Source organism: Pteropus alecto, unplaced genomic scaffold (assembly GCF_000325575.1).
Source record: "Pteropus alecto unplaced genomic scaffold, ASM32557v1 scaffold164, whole genome shotgun sequence".
In the NCBI taxonomy this organism is placed as follows: domain Eukaryota; kingdom Metazoa; phylum Chordata; class Mammalia; order Chiroptera; family Pteropodidae; genus Pteropus; species Pteropus alecto.
This window is the reverse complement of record NW_006439568.1, coordinates 14053248-14072377: the sequence shown is the minus strand read 5'-3', so window position 1 is coordinate 14072377 and position 19130 is coordinate 14053248.

Here is a 19130-nt window from a genome sequence, read left to right as displayed (position 1 = left end):
AACTGTTACTCAAATAAACTGGGGAAAAAAAGCTGTAAATCAATAAATTGCACTTCTATTACCATGCCTGCATAATAGTATATATTGTACAATGTTGGGCCAGGCACTGCACAATAACACTTGTTTCTCTGTCATTTCAATGCTTGTACTGAGAATGCTCATCAAAGACTTCTCAGATCAAAGTGGAATACTTTTAAAATTTGCACTCTAAATATGGCACAGGTTGTCTACTTCATATTTGGATAAGGCTCATCATCTATATTTGTATTCTGAATTTCCTTTTTTAGTTTATAAATACACGAAGACATGCTTCTTTCATGTTGCTAGTATTTCACAGTTTATTACAGATTATGTATAATGTTTGGAGTCAATTCCATTACTTTTCCCAAAACCCACTGTCTTCCTAACCTAATTTTGACTAGCATCTTTATATTTTGAACATGTTGACTTTTTGCATGACATTATTACCCTCCCCCACAGTTTCTAATCATCTTTATTTCTCGCATTTTGTAACTTTATTCTAATATTTTGATTTTCCAAGTTCTTAACCATATCAACATTTTCTGTGTTGTCTGGTTCCTGCCTCATCTCCTCCACTCCCCAAACCTTAATCCTTTAGTCCCAAGTCTAGAAGACATGGGTTCAAAAGAAAAATCAGGAACTAACAACCATGTCATTCCTTGACTTTTGATATCTCTAGTCATCCCACTTTCTTCTTTCCAACTTTCAGAGTCTTCTAATGTTTGGTTTTACATATAATGTTTAGGGCTTTTAGTTGTACATAGTAGGAAAAAGAGGGAAATTACGTTATTCCATTTCATCAAAAGCAGAAGTCCTCTGGTTTTCTTACCTACTTATTTAAATAATTCTTTCAGATTTTCTTCTTTATATTATGAGCATCCCTCACTGCATGGGGTTCTTGACTTTGTGTGAATGAAATATGCACAATGCTGTACGATTAACAGAAAAGGTACTGACTTTTATAATTGACGATCCTGAAATGCCAGAAATAGCTTTCTTGTTTTCTTCTGTGGTGCTAAGCCTCACTTAGATTGAGATATCCATACCTAGATTTATCAGTCAAAGGAAGAGGATAGAGTCTCATATACATACATTGTCACTGAAGTCCTAATTTTATATACTTATATGAGATTGTATTCTGTTGCAACAGCAAATAATACTCAAACTCTGTGGTTTACAGCAACAAATATTTCTTTTTCTTGTGTTCTGCTCAGTCAGTGGGCCGAAATTGGCTCCAGGCTGTGAAACTGGTAGTATTCTGCTCCACATATCTCATTCTGGGAATAGCAGCAAAAATATGCTCTTTTCATGGAGATGGCAGAAGTACAAGATGACGGAAGTGCAAGAAGCCAAGCCAAATCACATCTAAAGCTTCTATTTGGCTCCTATTGTCTCAACATTCTATTGGCCAAATCAGATCGTATGGTCTAATGCAAAATGAATGGGACAGGGAAATAAACTTTGTGTACTATAGTCAGAGGCACTCCAGTATCAAATTGTAAAAAGCCTGGATATATGATTCTGTAACAGTGAGAGAGTGAAGATTGGGGAAAATTAATCACCCTACCATAATTAGCATTATGTCTAGAAGTGAAGAAGCAACTTAACTAAAAAATCATCACCATTGGTGTCTGCTTCACCAAAATATCTCAAAGGAAAATGATAGAATTAGATCAGTCACTATATATGAAACTACTTTGAAACTCTAAGGCATCATTTAAATGTAAAGTAATGTATATCTTCAAATTGAAGCAGAATAAATAAATGCATTGATAAAAAGCATTGATTGTTATATCTACCAATATATTTTAGTTTAAATAGTGGTCTAGAGAAGAAGTAGAAGTAACCAAGGGGAAAAAAATGTTTGCAAGAAAGCCTAATGTATGATACTTAAATTGCTACAGCCAACTTCATTGAATTGCGATTAAATAAAATGGAAATTCATCAGTTACCCAGCTTGCCTAATTACATTTATCAAACTTACTTATATTAATTGCCTAATTCCTAAAGCTTCACTTCACTTACTACTGTGAAAGCCCAAATGTGGCACATTCTATTTTAAAAGGCAGAGAAAAGTCACGCTATATCAAATAACTCTTTAAAGAAATAGCCCAAGGTTATATTGACATGCAGAAAATGAAGTGGAAAATTGAGATAATTATTTAGATAGAGCAAGCAAAAAATAATACTAACCTCTCCTCTAATTGCTTGAAAATTCTGGACAATTAAAATGAAGTATAAAATATTAGAACAGTTGTTTCAAATCTCTAATGTAATTTCTGAATAATTTATGCCAAAATATATTATTTAGAAAGAAAAATATTGTATGCAGTTTGTGGTACCATAGACCTTATTTACTAACCATATTTTTTCATTTTACTTTTCTATTTTGTTTCTATTGATTTGAGAATTTTTTTTTCCCAGACAAAACCTCCAATTTAAATATTTTAAAAATCTTTTTCACATAGAATCTCCATATTTGAAGGAAGGAGAGTGATAGCTTTACTGTTATTAGATCAGATTCATGGACTGCCTTGTGTTTTATACTTTTGACTGTGATAATACACACTACATTAGACAGATCATTCTTTCTCAGCCTGAATCAATGAAATTGTTCAATGAAACAAACAAACAAAAAAAAACCACCACCTTATAGACAGTCCTATCAAACTCGAATGCAACTAGAAAATACAGTTATCCCAAAATGATATAGTTCATATACATGGTGAATTGCGCAAATGAAAACTAAAAGACCACTTCCAAGTCATGTTCATTTAACAATAACAGCAAATGTACTTTAAATAATATGTTAACTACTACACTAATTGCTCCATAGGTATTATCTTCTTGATTCTTCCCAACAACCTCATAAGCTAAATTTAATTGCCACAAATTTCCAGATAAGAAAAATAAGACAGATTGATATATGTTAAAGGAAAGACCCTTTCTCTACTCACAACACTCCTGACACCAAATGTGTGAGTTTTCCATACCAAGCAATTCTTTAATTTTCTGCAGATACCATATAATTAAATTATATCTACAATTTAATTCGGTCTTGATACTAACTACCCAGGTTTAGTGCAGACACCACAGGTTAAAGGCTCACTCCCACAAAACTGTCCACCAATTCAGAAAACAATTGGACGTTGCAGGCCTTAAGTTACCTACGCTTCTATCTAATTTGGCTACAAATCAGAATTTCCTATGACTCTCCTCCCTGGATTTGATAATTTGCTATAGAATGTCACAGAATTCAAGGAAACACTCACTTTGTATTGCTTGTTTACTATAAAGGATACAACTCAGGAACAACCAAATGGAAGAGAAGCATAGGACCAGATACAGGGAAAGAATGAAGAGCTTCCATGCCCTCACGTACATCACTCTCCCCAGACCTTGATGTGTTCAACCTGGAAGCAGCCTAAACTTTTTTGTTAAGAGTTTTTATGGAGGTTCCGTTAAGTGGCATGATTGATTAAATCACTGACCATTGGTAATTAACTCTATCACCAGTTCTTCTTCCCTTCCTGGAGCTTATTCGAAAGGCTATCTTAATCTCAGGAAGCACAATTGAGGGAGAGGGCCAATGAAATAGGAAGGGAAGACATTTTTTTAAAAGTTGTTTTATTAAACTGGCTTTTGCTATGGACAACTAAGACCCAATTCCATTGGGTATCCTCCCTAGAACCTTGTAGAATGTACCTCAGATTTTATTGCCAAAAGATGGAAGTCTAACGCCTTTGTCAAGCCCTCATTTTCCCTGGTTGAGGTTTATCCTCATAGGCATTAACTTTCCTAAACTTCTAGGTTGCAACGACAGGCAAAGTGGCTTTCCATGACTTAGGAGAAAGAGGTACAAAAGCAAAGCAACATCAAGGCGCAAAGCTTAAGATATGATGTTGGTAACATGCATAGAAGTGACAACCTCAGCTGGGCTGAAATCAGGTGGACTGAGGGCGTCATATGCATCTGCTATTGTCACATTTCCTGGGTTCCCAGGGGTGTCCTAGTGAAGCCACAGGGGCATTCTCAGATAGTGTAGATTTTTCAAGGGAAAAACGGTGACATCTCTTGGATATTCCTTTACAAACTACTTTCATTTATGTTTTTTTCCCCCAAATAGCTACTCAGTTTTTAAGATATAAATACTTATACTTATTAAGATGTTTATTAACTACTTAATAAATAGAGCAGATAGAATTCTTTTGTAGGAGACTAGTAATGTCATGAAAAATATCACAAAAGTGCACCATGAACCAAGATCATAGGGGACCTCTTTGCAACTGTTACCTGCTGTAGACCACCCTGAAAATGCAGGATGGACCCCTATAAAAAATTTCATTCGGTTGTCAAGACTTAAGGTGTCATAAACACTAAAAGAGCACAAAAAGTTTTGTTACACACATAAGGCTTTCTGCAGGGAGGAGGGCGGGTCCAAAAATGGTTTGAGAGAGCAAGGAAAGAAGACTGGCTTGGAGTTTTTATTGTGGGTTGGGGATAGGAGCAGGATGAGTGTTCCCACACATGGCTTCAATTTTCCACTTGTGTCAATGGTGGGAATACCTGTGCTTTTTTTTTTTTTTTAAGTCAGTTTGTCCAGATATGAGACAAAAAGGGACAAAGGAGAACTGTCAGTAGTCAAATATCAAAATATAGAGTCAGACAATTTATTATATTACCTAAGTTCTTGTCATACTTTAAATGATTACCCTTAGATTTAATTCTGACATAAAATGAATTAATGTCATACATATCATTTATATATATGTTCACTTGGACATTTGATATAGAACTATAAAAAGTCCATCATAAGTTAGACATCAATCTAGGGGCTGGATATTCAGCTAAACTACCTTGATACGATTCCTCTTGAAATTTGTAATCTACATGAGGAGTGCCATAAATGCAAATTCGAAATCAGTTTAAAACTAAGGTAAATGGTACAAAGCTACAAGGAGGATATTATGAACAGAGTGACACAGGGGATCTGTTTTATGATATGTTGTTTTTTAAGAGTCTTGCTAAAAAAGAACGACTTCAATGCTGAGTCCTAAAGGATGAGAAGGAGCTGATCATATGGTGAATGAGAGAAAATTGTTCCAGGCAGAGTGAATATTATGGGTAGAAAGCAGAGTCTGGAATGAGCAAAGTGTGTGCCAGAAACTGAAGGAAGATTGGTATGATTAGGAATTAGTGTCCGAGGGGTAGGAACAGCATGCTGGTTTTTGAAGTTGGTGAGGAGCGTGGCATTAATTTTATGTGCCTTGGTAGCCACTGAATGTTCTTTAAGCAAGAAAGTAACCTGATGTGTTTTTAAAAAATCCAATAGGCCTATTGAGATCTCTAGTTGGTATTACTGAAGAAAAAAAATGTTATTGAAGGAAGAAAGTGATATCCTGAGAAAGCAGAGGAAAATTGATCAAAATATAATGCATGTTTCAAAATGAAGTGCCAACAGTGATGAGATTTTTAAAGATTCTTTTATTTCCTTGCTCATAAACCATTTAATATGTGCTTTAGAAGCAATGTAGATTGATTGGTAAGGGAAGAGGAGATAATTTTGCCAAACACATAAACTGATTTGAAATTAAAGATTAATGGATAAGAATGTATTACATATTATTTTTTATTCTATCTAGATACAGAGTTTGAGTGAAAACTGACTATAGATATTACAGTTTGTCTTTAACTCCACATTTAAAGACATTGATGTTAATCATGAAAATTTCTTATCAAGAAGTAAGATAATTCTTATTGATTTTAAAATGTTATCTAATCAAAAAAGTTAATACAGTAAGTTCAACACCTTTTAAACATTGAGATAACTACTGATTTTTGAATTTTAATATGTTTTTTGATTTCAACTTGAGGATAATGAAAAAAATATTATGCAATTAAATATTATCTAGAAATGTTTACTATGAGCTTGAGTCATGGTATAAAAAGATAATTGGTGAAAGATATAACTTTGTTAGATACCTTGATAAAATATTGATCATCTCACACTGTTAATATAAAATGTAGTTTAAGAATTTATAAAGGGTCAATTAAAATACATATAAATTCTATTTAGTTCAGAAAACTTGGATAATTTACAGACATATTTTTTTCCAGGTAAGGGAATACATTCTCAATACATTCAAGGCTTTCTTACCTCAACATTTTGTTCTTATTTAAATGTATTTAAATAAATACTTTTATTTAAATGTACTTAAATAAATACATTTAAAGTATTTATTAGAATAAAATGTTTAATGATTCAATGATATTTATCATATATTTTCCATATCCCTCTCCAAATTAACTTACATGAAAACAGAAATAAATATATTTCAAGTACTTCATGTCTTAAAAAAGTAGAAATGCAATGAAAACAATGCTCTTTAAATATTTAATATGTGCAAATACAATTCACCTGTCATACTAATTTATACTTTTAAAGCATCATATACATGTATTATTGTTATTTTTATAAAAAAGCATAAGGAGTCTTGAAGTATAGATCTTAATCTGTTTTCAAATAGACGTGAGGACTCAAAACAATACTAAAAGAGATTCCCAGTCTTAGACTTAATTTCCTAGATTTTTATGATGACCAGTTAATGTGATGGATAAATTAGTTCCTCAGCACTTCAGGTTTCTAATATATTGAAGCTCTATTCATTAAAATTTTTTTCCTTGAATGTTGATTTGAAAGTTCTCAATTTTAACAATTATATAAAAAATAAAAAGAAACAGAAAATCAAGGTGAAGTTATGACAAAAATATTTTGGAAAATTTAGCAAATGTATGGACAGCAGTAAAAGGCTTAGTGACCCAGAAAATGCTAACTCCTAAAATGATTGTAAGGAAGATAAAAAATAACATAATCTCTAAGACAGGATGCTGTAAAACCAAGAAAATACCAGTACCAGAGATGAGAGAATGGTACTAAATAAGAGATGATTGAAACCTGTTTAAGAAGTAGTTTGGTAGAAATTGCTAGTTTTAAAAATAGTCACAGGAATGTAAAGTTCTGCATAGGGAATACAGTCAATAATATTGTAATAACTATGTATGATGTCAGATGGATATTAGACTTAACAAGATAATCACTTTGTAAGATATATAAACATCTCATCACTATGCTGTACACCAGAAACTAATATAATATTGTATGTAAATCATAAATGAAAAAAAAAAAGACTATATAGTATTAGGCGAGGTGGTTCTTCTGTTTGTGTCAGCTATTGCTGAAGTAATTAAAACAACAATGACTACGCAGTAGTACAAATGGCCAAGGAGGCTTGTACAGGATTATAAACCTGCCTAACGATATCTCTTCCATCCTAGTTTTGGACTCCAGCCAGGTGCAATTTTGATTTTCATGGAATGGAACCTAGTATATATTTACTAAATGCCACAAAGACATTTTAATTTGTCAATTTACTGTTAAAATCAACTGTATTACTGTCTAATAGAACTTTTTATGATAGAAATGTTCTATGTTACAGTAGTTCCCCCACCCCATTCACAGTTTCACTTTCTGCGAAATGGAAAATTCCAGGAAAAACAATTCATAAGTTTTAAATTGCACGAAGTTCTGAGTAGCATGATGAAGGCTCATGCTGTCTCACTCGATCCTGTCCAATTTGTGAATCGTCTCTTTGTCAGCTTCTTGATGCTGTATACACTATCTGCCCTACCTACCCATTAGTCACTTAGAAGCAGTGTTTGTTATCAGTTAGACTTGTCAAGGTATCACAGTGCTTGTGTGCAAGCAACCCTTATTTTACTTAATAATGGTCATAGAGTCATTCACATAACTTTTATTACAGCATGTTATCATTGTAATTATTCTATTATTAGTTGTTGATAATCTCTTACTATGCTTGATTTATAAGTTAAATTTTATCATAGGGATATATGTATAGGAAAAAACATAGTATGTATAGAGTTCAATACTCTCTGTGGCTTCGACATCCACTGAGGGTCTTGGAACACACCCTCCCAGGATAAGCAAGGACTACTCTATGTTGTCCAGTATGGTAGCCACTAACCATAGGTAGCTATTGAGTATTTGAAATGTGGCTAATGGAAATGAGTATCTGATTCTTTTAGCTTAATTTTAATCAATTTAAATTTAAATAGACACTTGTGGCAGATAGCTTTCAAATTAGACAACACAAGTAAGTTCACTCCACAAAGCCAAATTAAAGTTAGTTGTAAATTTAATTCTATTATCAAGTGAAAGGTTCAAATCTGTGAGTCTTTACCTTTCTAAACCCTTGACATCTGCTAGGGTGTAAGAACAAAGGAAGTACTAGTAAAGCTGCTATTGTGTATTGGCTCTGTGGATAAACAAATGCCTCTTGATTTAGAAGCCCAACTATGGAATGACAGTGAGAATCAAAACAGGAAATAAATGAAAAAAAAAAAAAGATGGACAAGATTATTACAGACTGCAGAAAAGAGCTCATATAAGTGGATTTTTATCCAATATAAAGTACAAACGCATTGTTTCCACATGGAAATGTCACCTCAAGAAAATGCACTCGTAGCTATCTCTTTTAGATCTAGAGCTGATTAATGACTGATGATACTTGAAGAAATTTGTTTTCTCCAGAAAAAAAAAAGATTGAATTCATGTTTATTTTCAAATACTCCCTAAAGACTCTACCTGAATAATCGAAAGAAAAAAGGTAATACAGTTCTCTTTCATGACTCAGTGTACATGAAATTGCCTGCCACTATCTCTGATTCATGTTTTGTATGATTGTCATTCTGGTAATTTATTACTACATCCATTTATCGCTTCAAGTTTGTTTTCCTTTGAAAAATATGTAAAACTTTTATTTAAGATGTTATTACTCACTACTATCCCTCACAAAATGTTTTCCTTACTTCCTTCTTTCTTTAATTTTTTTAAGTAAAAAGAATTTATTCTAAATGACCGACCATGGTGGATCTATAAAATATGATCAGTAAGTCCCGCCTGGACAAAAAGAAACTTTGAAATGACCATCCTCGGCTTCTGCTTTAACAGTCCTTTTATCACCAGCTGTCCTCCTACTATTTATTACCAGAATGTACCAGAGTGATTCAGTCTATTTGTTGAGATGGATACTCACTGACTTCCAAATCAGGTGCAGAAGAAACTATTCAGTTTTAAATTCTCACCTGTAGATCTAGAAACAGCTAAATGTCAGATGAAAAGACCCATATCCTTATGCCTTTTATATGTGTTTTAAATAGTTCTTAACCTACAGTTTCTGGGTGTCTGCGAACCCCATGACAGAGTTTTAAAATGTTTATCCATGTTGTTTTCTGCTGAGTGGGTTCAAAACAATAAGCTGACAGTCTTGAAGGGCCTCAGTTTCTGCATCTTCCAGCTTCTGGTGGCCCCAGGCTTTCCTTAGCTTGTGGCAGCAGAACTCTAATAAAAGCCTACCTCTGTCTTCATATGATTTTCTTTTAATTGATTTTTTTACTTTTTATAGGAGGTAGGCTTACACATTTTTATTTTTTGGGGGGGAACTATGGTATTGGTCACATGGTAGAAATAGTCAATGATTATAATGACTTTCTGTATTGGGGGAAGTAGATGGACTTTGGATTCAGATATTCCAGAGTTTGGATGTCTGCAGCGTGTGCTACTGACTGTGTCATCTCCCACAGTAAGTCATTTACACATGCTGAAGCCTCAGTCTTCTCATGTTTGAAATGACAATAATAATACTTCCCTCTCATGGTATTAATTAGGAAGGTACTATGTCAGAAAGTTCTAAGCCTCTTTACTGATGACACCTGGCAGGTAGTCAAGTAATGATTTTTTTCCTTTCTCTTTCTCTCTCTTTAGTAACTATACTGGCCTAACAATATCTGAGCTCAAACAATATTCTCGGTCACTACGCAAAGTAAGCAAACTATTGAAATATATGTTTCCATCCCTAGATATCAATAAAGGCTATTTTATTCAATGAGATTTATATTTGAACTATCATTGCCCTTGCCAGATAAGGAAAATTGAATAATTTGAAGAGGAGCCAAACATAAATTTCCAATTTGATAGAGATGTAAAATATAACAATTATATTTTGATCAAATATACAACATGCAATGAGTGTCAAGTGCTATAAATATTAAACATTAAACACTTCAATAATATGCCATATGCTCTATCACACTTTCTGGGTCAGAAATTTAAAAATAAATACTGCCTATTTCACTATTGCCTTTTCAAGCTTTTGTCAGGTTATTATTTTAGATAAATCTAGAGAGCCAGCTAAAAATAATTGCTTGATTTATTGCTGAGTGACTGGTTTTCACTGCAAGTAGTATAAAATTCAAATAGGAAAAATGCGAACCCCCCCTATTCTTCGTTTCAGATTTTTTTTATTGTGCATAAATACAAAATCTTTAAATACAGCCAAATTATACCTTTCTTATTCTAAAAAAAAATTAAAAAGTAGATCTTAATTCTGAGCATTATATTATTTATTAAAGCACTGTTGGGAAGGAAAATTAGCAAGAGTACATGTCAGGTTCATTTCGGCTTTATTAAACTAACATTTTGTTTGTGGGCATGAGTAATTACAAAAGCATTCTTTCAGTTAATTAGCTAATTTTTAAAGATAATTCTCTCCTCAAGTACTTTTCAAATAATTATATTATATAATTACATTGCTCAAAATCATTTTGAATCAATATGGAGACAAAAAATTTTAGACTATATATTCTCACTTCTTTAATCGATTAAATCTAATTTAGTTATAACTTAAATTCAGAAACCAGAATTTAAGAATCTTGATTTTAATACACATGTTAAACCAGAAGCAATTAAAAATTACTTTCTTACACCATGGAATTAAACACCTTTATGTGAAGCTTTGTAATATTCCAAGCTCTTTGTCATACCTGATCTTACGTGATCCTCATAAAGGCCCAATTATCCTGCTTTTATTATTTTTTTATTAGACTGTATTTCATAGGACATTTTTTGATTTGTAGAAAAATTGAGAGGCAAGTACAGGCCATTTCCATATATCCTGCACCCAGTTGCCTCTGTTACTAACATCTTACATTAGTATAAACCTACTGTCCCCCGTTCCCCGCTTCTTCTTTTTTATTTTTATTTTTTGGTCTCAGGATCCCATCTAGGATAATATATCATGTTCGATTGCTGTGTCTCTTTAGGCTCCTTTGGCTGTGGCAGTTTCTCCAACTTTCCTTTTTCTGATGACCTTGATAATTTTGAGGAGTACTAGTCAGGTAGTTTGTAGAATATTCTACAATTGGCATGTTTTCCTCCTATTAAAACTGGGGTTGTGAGTTATTGGGATGAAGACCAAGAGGTAAAGTATCATTTTCATCACACCGTATTAGATGTATACGTTATCGGCATGGTTTGTGAATGTTGAAGTTGGCCTTGATCACCCATCTGAGGTAGTGTTCATCAGGTTCTTTCACAGTAAATTGAGTATTTTTCTCCCTTTCGCTACTGTACACTTTTGAAGGGAGTCACTATGCTCAGATCACACCTTAAGAGTTGGGAGCTGTGTTTCCCTCCTGGAGGGCTCAGTACATACATACATTATGTGGAATTATTCTACATGGGACACTTGTCACTTTTCTCCATTTATTAATTTATCCATTCATTTATATTAGATTGGATTTGTGGATATGTATTTTATTCTTTGGGTTATAATCTAAGACCTTTTTTTTTTTTTAATCTTGTTTCTCAAATTTACCACCTTGGCCATTGAGAGTTCTTTCAGTTGGCTCCTGTGCTGCTTTTAAATAGACTTATCAGATAATCACTTTGTAAGTTATATAAATGTCTAATCACTACGTCTATACCTGAAATATAATATTGTATGTTAGCTGTAATTGAAAAAGTAAAAATAAATAATAGCCCCATAGATGTATTTTTTAAAATTTATTTTGAGCGCTTTGTTACTTTCTGGCCCTACGACATGCTCAAAGCACATCTTGTTATTAGAACCAAGATAAGAGAACTAGGTGTGCTAGTGGCTGGTGGGCTGTCATTTGTTTTAGGGCCCCTTAGATGACAAAGCAAACAATATATGTGTTTATACTAATGTGTTTATATACATTTCTATAAGTATTTCTCTATATAACTGTATCCCTTTCCTTCTTCATGAACTTTTCTGTTTTTTAACATTTCTTACACTATAGGTCTTCTAGTGATGAAGTCTCTCATTGTTTTTGTTTCTCTGAAAAATTATTTTATTTCTCTTTCCATTTTGAAAGATACTTCTGATAAATATAAAATTTTAGTTTAACGTCTTTTTGTTTTTTTTTTAACTTTCAACATTTTAAATATTTCACTCCACTTATTTCTGGCTTACATGATTTCTGAACAGAAGTCAATCTAATTCTTATCCTATTCCTCTGTAGATATTGTTCAAGTGTGTTCCTACAAATGTATGGCTCTGGTGGCCTCTGCTCCTGGTAAGCACATGTGCAATGTCCTAGATTTCAATTTTTTTCAGTGGGAAGACCTATCTAAGTAACATATTTCTTGAAGCATAGTTATTTTTATTCTCTGTCTTACAATTCTAATATTTGAAGACTTTTGGGCTTGATTATATTATCAGTTGTTTCTGTCATCTTTCATTTATGAAACCCACATGAATGCTACGTTGACTTCTTTCTTTTCTTTCTTCTTCTCTCCCTTCTTCCATTCCTTTCTTCCTTTCTTTTTTCTTTCAGCACCAAAGTTTCAACCAAACAAGTTTTTCTTTCTAGTCCATACTTACACTGAATGTGTAGTCCTCATCTCTTATTAGAATCTCCATTTTAAAAATTTTGTATGGCCTCGTAGGAATTAGGGTACATTGTCTTCTGAGAAATACTTATAGATATGTATATAAACACATTAGTACATTGTCTTCTGTACCCTAATTCCTACGAGGCCATACAAAATTTTTGCTAACATTGACTTAATTTAGCAAATGCTCTAATATTGAAAGTTCATTTCAGGCTCCATTTATCATCCTAGTTTGCTGCAATTTGCTTGTTGGTGTATTACTCACTTTTAATTTTTAGTATTTATTTTTACTTAAATGCAATGTCCTAGATTTCAATTTTTTTCAGTGGGAAGACCTAGCTAAGTAACAAGTCAAGTATACTATTGGTAATAAAGTACTTTTAGATTTGCACAATCTTTTCTTTTGTGTGTGTGCAAATAATGTTGATTTAACATGGCCAATTCTTCCCATTACTTATATTGTAATGTAGACTTCTAAGGTGAAATCCTTGCTCTGCTATTAACTGTGTCACTTAAGTAACTTATGTAATTAGACCATGCTTCTGTACATTTTAATGTACAAAATCATGTCTGCATTTCAATTAGTTGTTTCTCTAAATAGCCAATTGATTATTTACATAATTTTAGAAAATATTTTATCATTCTATAACTTTTTTTTGTGCTTGATCTTATATTATTTTTTTAAAAGATCTTTCTGGGAGTTGAAATTTTTCTAGGTTATTTAAGTTATAAAAAGTGATATTAAATTTCACCTATTTTCTGACTTGGGAATTAAGTGGAGCTTTAAATACAACAAATGGAATAAAATGTAAGACATCGTTAGAATCTTTATGCTGTGAAAAAAGTTGGCTTCAGATTTTTAGTGTACAAACTGAGCATGAGCTAAAATGGAAGTGAGGAATCTTCAGTTCTTAATCTTATTTTACATTACTCTACCCCTTTCTCTGAAATTCTTACAGTTTTAAAATAAATACAATTATTTGAAAAGTCATGGTATAAGATACAATGTCTCAGCTCTATGCAGTGCTCAATTTGAGACATAATGAATTTATTTATCTAGTGTACATTTTTCAGCTTTAAAGAAGGAATAGTCTCTTTCCAGCTCATGGTTAATATCCTAGATTAATAGCAATAATTCACTCTAGATCTAAATTATACTTCTGAGTAAAGTAAATTTTTTCTCCCAGCTCTGACTTTTCTCTGTTGACCTCTAAGAAGTAAGCCAAGGCATTATGTAGTTCAATTGTGAGAGCACTCCTTATCCATGATATAAGAGTTGAGCACATGTTTGACTTCCAAAATCATTCATAAGATTATTTGTCATGCCACATTTGAAAGGTCTATAAAGATATAATCAATTCCTATGTTTTGAGCATATCTCTCCATTTAATCTGTACCTTAAATAAATAATATTGTTCCATATGTTACTTTCTATGGTTATAGAATCAGACAGAATAATTCCCCAGAAAATTGTTCATAGTCTGAAGGTAACAGAGATAACTACTAGGTTTTAGATAAGGCAATCATCAAAAAACTAACACCATGAAATTACATTAGTGCAATAACCACATATGGATTGAAAGATGAAGTGACAGTAACATTTCACATTATGCCCTAGGTGTTTGCTGAGTGCTTTTAACAATGTAAAAATATAAATATACATGAATCATAAAAAATAGGCTTTTTATTTTCTTTTTATAATTTTTTAGAGTACTTAATTAGCCTTAAGATAATTCAATAGGCAATTAGGAATTTGAATACCTTCATATTTCTTTAGAATAATTGCTAAAGAAAGAATTTGTCATATAAAATGAGAACATAGAAAGGAAGAAATTGCCTTAAAATAATAAAAGAAGCATAAACATAAATAAAAACTGTTTAAATTGTATTTAGAAGGAATCATAGTTCCTTTTATGATTGAAAAACATTTACAATCACAAAACAGTTTGGAAATGCCTATATAATTCAGATGTAATGAGTAAGTGCTCATTATTCTTGAAAAAAATGTCTTGATGTTCAGAGCATTGCATTTACTCATTAGAATTTGACTACTCATTTAAGTTTCCAAATTATACATTTTCTTGTCACAAAGTCATTTTCCTGGATGAAAATCATAGTGCTATCCTAAGATATTAAAGTGCATTAGTTAAAAAATAAGATAAATCACTTTTATTTAAAAGTCATTTTGAATGTTCTGGGAAAATTGTATCACTGTTGCAATATACACCTGTCAAAAATCATTGGTTTCTCTGAAAGGAAAAAGACAACTGACAGATTTGAAGACAATTTCTTTATGTAAATATTCAATTGCATTTTTATGTTCACTTTAGTTAATCATCTTGTCATTTAAAATATTTAAATATATCAGCTTGTGATCTTTAGGCACAAATATGATAAATATAAATACACAAGAAGGAATATTCTTCACAATTCTTAGAAAGCACACATATTTTACTCTTGAAAATAATCTAAAGATTAAGTCTATTTATGTTATAAATTTAGTTCTTATGTTAATAAAAAAACACTAATTTCTGTAACTACTAGGTTTTAGATAAGGCAATCATCAAAAAACTAACACCATGAAATTACATTAGTGCAATAACCACATATGGATTGAAAGATGAAGTGACAGTAACATTTCACATTATGCCCTAGGTGTTTGCTGAGTGCTTTTAACAATGTAAAAATATAAATATACATGAATCATAAAAAATAGACTTTTTATTTTCTTTTTATAATTTTTTAGAGTACTTAATTAGCCTTAAGATAATTCAATAGGCAATTAGGAATTTGAATACCTTCATATTTCTTTAGAATAATTGCTAAAGAAAGAATTTGTCATATAAAATGAGAACATAGAAAGGAAGAAATTGCCTTAAAATAATAAAAGAAGCATAAACATAAATAAAAACTGTTTAAATTGTATTTAGAAGGAATCATAGTTCCTTTTATGATTGAAAAACATTTACAATCACAAAACAGTTTGGAAATGCCTATATAATTCAGATGTAATGAGTAAGTGCTCATTATTCTTGAAAAAAATGTCTTGATGTTCAGAGCATTGCATTTACTCATTAGAATTTGACTACTCATTTAAGTTTCCAAATTATACATTTTCTTGTCACAAAGTCATTTTCCTGGATGAAAATCATAGTGCTATCCTAAGATATTAAAGTGCATTAGTTAAAAAATAAGATAAATCACTTTTATTTAAAAGTCATTTTGAATGTTCTGGGAAAATTGTATCACTGTTGCAATATACACCTGTCAAAAATCACTGGTTTCTCTGAAAGGAAAAAGACAACTGACAGATTTGAAGACAATTTCTTTATATAAATATTCAATTGCATTTTTATGTTCACTTTAGTTAATCATCTTGTCATTTAAAATATTTAAATATATCAGCTTGTGATCTTTAGGCACAAATATGATAAATATAAATACACAAGAAGGAATATTCTTCACAATTCTTAGAAAGCACACATATTTTACTCTTGAAAATAATCTAAAGATTAAGTCTATTTATGTTATAAATTTAGTTCTTATGTTAATAAAAACACTAATTTCTGTAAGAATTATTTAAAAAAAAAACAAAGTCTGTGGGTATTTTGAGAAATCTATATGCTAGATATAGCAAGATAGAATATTAAAACTTCACTTCAAAAATGAATTTGGAATTTTTCAACTAAAAAAATTCTCAAAAGAATCCAACTTAAAAGCACACTGTAAACCTATAACCATTCTTTAAAACATGAAAGACACTGAAAGCTCTCAAAACAAAGGAAAACAAAACATAGTATTAGATAACATATATGTTTTTAAACAGTTATGAAGAGTACATATCCTTGATTTAGACTTTGCAATTAAGATTCCACAGGGGCTGGGTAAATCACCAGCATTTCATGAAAATGCAGTTGTTGCAATCAATATCTCGTGTTGAAATTGAAACTTTTTTACAGTAACACCCAATCTTAAAATGCTTGGAAAACAAAAAAGTTTTGTTTATCATTACCCAATTGACAGATGCTACTTATTACATTCATAACAGTGGGTGGAGTGAGGAATAATCTATACTGATATCTTAAAGGCCTTTAGATTTCAAACTAGGAACTATTTACACCCAAGACTTTCAAGATGGTAACTAACATCCTTATAGCTAAGACTTAGCAGCCCCAAACTCTGAGATGACTCCTCTTAACACAAACGAAAAGAAAGATTTCTCCTCGCTGCTGGGAAGAATATAGAGATCATGCCACATACAGGAGGATAACATTGAAGTTTAAGTTTCTTATTATAATATTGTTCATAGATGATGGGAAGAACATTTTTGAAGATCTGGGTAGGATAGTGTTTGGAGTTTCAAAAGATCCTTGTGGGATTTGTTCCTTTCAAGATGCAAGGCTCTGGAAACTGAGCCAATTACTTTCTTGGAAGCTCAGTATAGTGTACTATCTAATATTGTTAGAAATCTGCAGTTCAGGTTTTTGTTAGAAACCTGCAGTTCAGGTTTTTGCGATGGAGAAAATATAGCAAAAGTAAGAGGAAGTAAGTCAAAGCGAGTATGGTTGCATACATATTTCTAAATACATGTCCATCAAGCACACAGCAGCAAGCCAGGCCAAGTCCTGACAGACAGATTTAGCCAGTAAAATACAACGAGCAGGGTTTAGATTCAGACAGTTTATTATTACATAGCCAACAAAAGGAAAAGTAGTAAAACAAAACTCAGTGTGTTCTTTGTCCTACACACCAGAAAGGGTGAAACTGAAATAAAAGGGGCTAGATGACAGCGCAATACAAATTGTAGGATACTCTGTATTTAAAGAGCCAATTCCAGAAGGCGTTTATAGACCGCAATTACACTCTAAGGGGTATGGGGAGAAAGTCTCATATCTCATTAGAACTTGGGAGGTGATAAAAAACTGAGGCATGACAGATTCCCCTGTAATATAAGGAGGTGAGTAGAAGTTGGCCTCATATCAGCTTCTCACAAGACTTCCATTTGATGTTTTCCAGAAGAATCAAAAGATGTTTCACAAAGGCTCAGAAAAGCTATGGTTCAAATCTTTGCCTGCCTGGTCTAAGTGAACACATGCAAAGCCACCAGGGTGCCATGGTGCAATTTTTTTCCCCACAATACCAATAAAATTGTATTGTATTCTTTGTTCCTAGGGCATGATTTTCCTTTTTGTGACATGTCATTCTCTACTCTACCACAATCATACGTCCACAGAACTAAGAATAAAAATATTAAAATTGGTCGTAAACTACTTAAAATATTAAATGCTAAATATTAAACTTGAAATATAATTAAATATTAAGTATTAAAAATACTTGAAACTGCTATGATATCAATAACAATTTCTTCCATGCAAATTAATATATATGACCTTAAAATCCTCAAGTTTATTAATGTAGGCAATTGTAATGATATTAACACAAAGCAATTTTAAGGCCAAATCTTACTGTAATAATTTCTCATCTTATATACTATTATTGAGTAGATTGAAAAAAAAATGGTCACAATTTTTCTCTTCTCTGTATCCATGCCTCTTTAAAAGCAGAACTACCAGATGACCCAGCAATCCCAATCCTAGATATATACTCAAAATAACCGAAGTCAGGGTCTTGAAGAGATCCCATGTTCATTGCAGCTTTATCATTCTCGAAGACCAAGGTAAGAAAACAACCCAATGTCCATTGATAGACAACTGGATAAAGAAAATGTCCTATATACATTCAATGGAATATTTTTCAGTCTTAAAGGAAATTCTAGTACGTGCGATAACATGGATAGACCTAAAAGACATTATGCTAAGTGAAATACGTCAGTCACAGAAGAACAAATACTGCATAATTCCACTTACATGACTTCTCTAAGTTATAGAAGCAGAATATAGAATGTTGGTGGCCAGGGATGGGGAAGAGGGAAGTGGGGTGTTACCGAACGGTATAAAGTTACAGTTATACAAGATGAATTAATTGTAGACGTCTGCTGTACAACATATGCATGTTATGTGCCTATAGTTAATAATATGGTGTGCACTTACTAAGTGTAGATCTCCTGTTAAGTGCCTTACAAACAACAATAAAGCAAAGGAACACAAAGAAACTTTGGGAGGTAATGGATATGTTTACACTTTGATTGTGGTGATGGTGTATAATGGTGTATGCATATGTCCAAACTCCTCAAACTGTATACATTAAATATGTGCAGCTTTTGCAGCTTTTTTATTGATATATCATTTACATCAATAAAACTGCAAAAAAAAAAGGTGGGGTATTTTCAGCTCTTTCTTTAAACAGATAAAGTCCTATTTCTTCTACCTTTTAA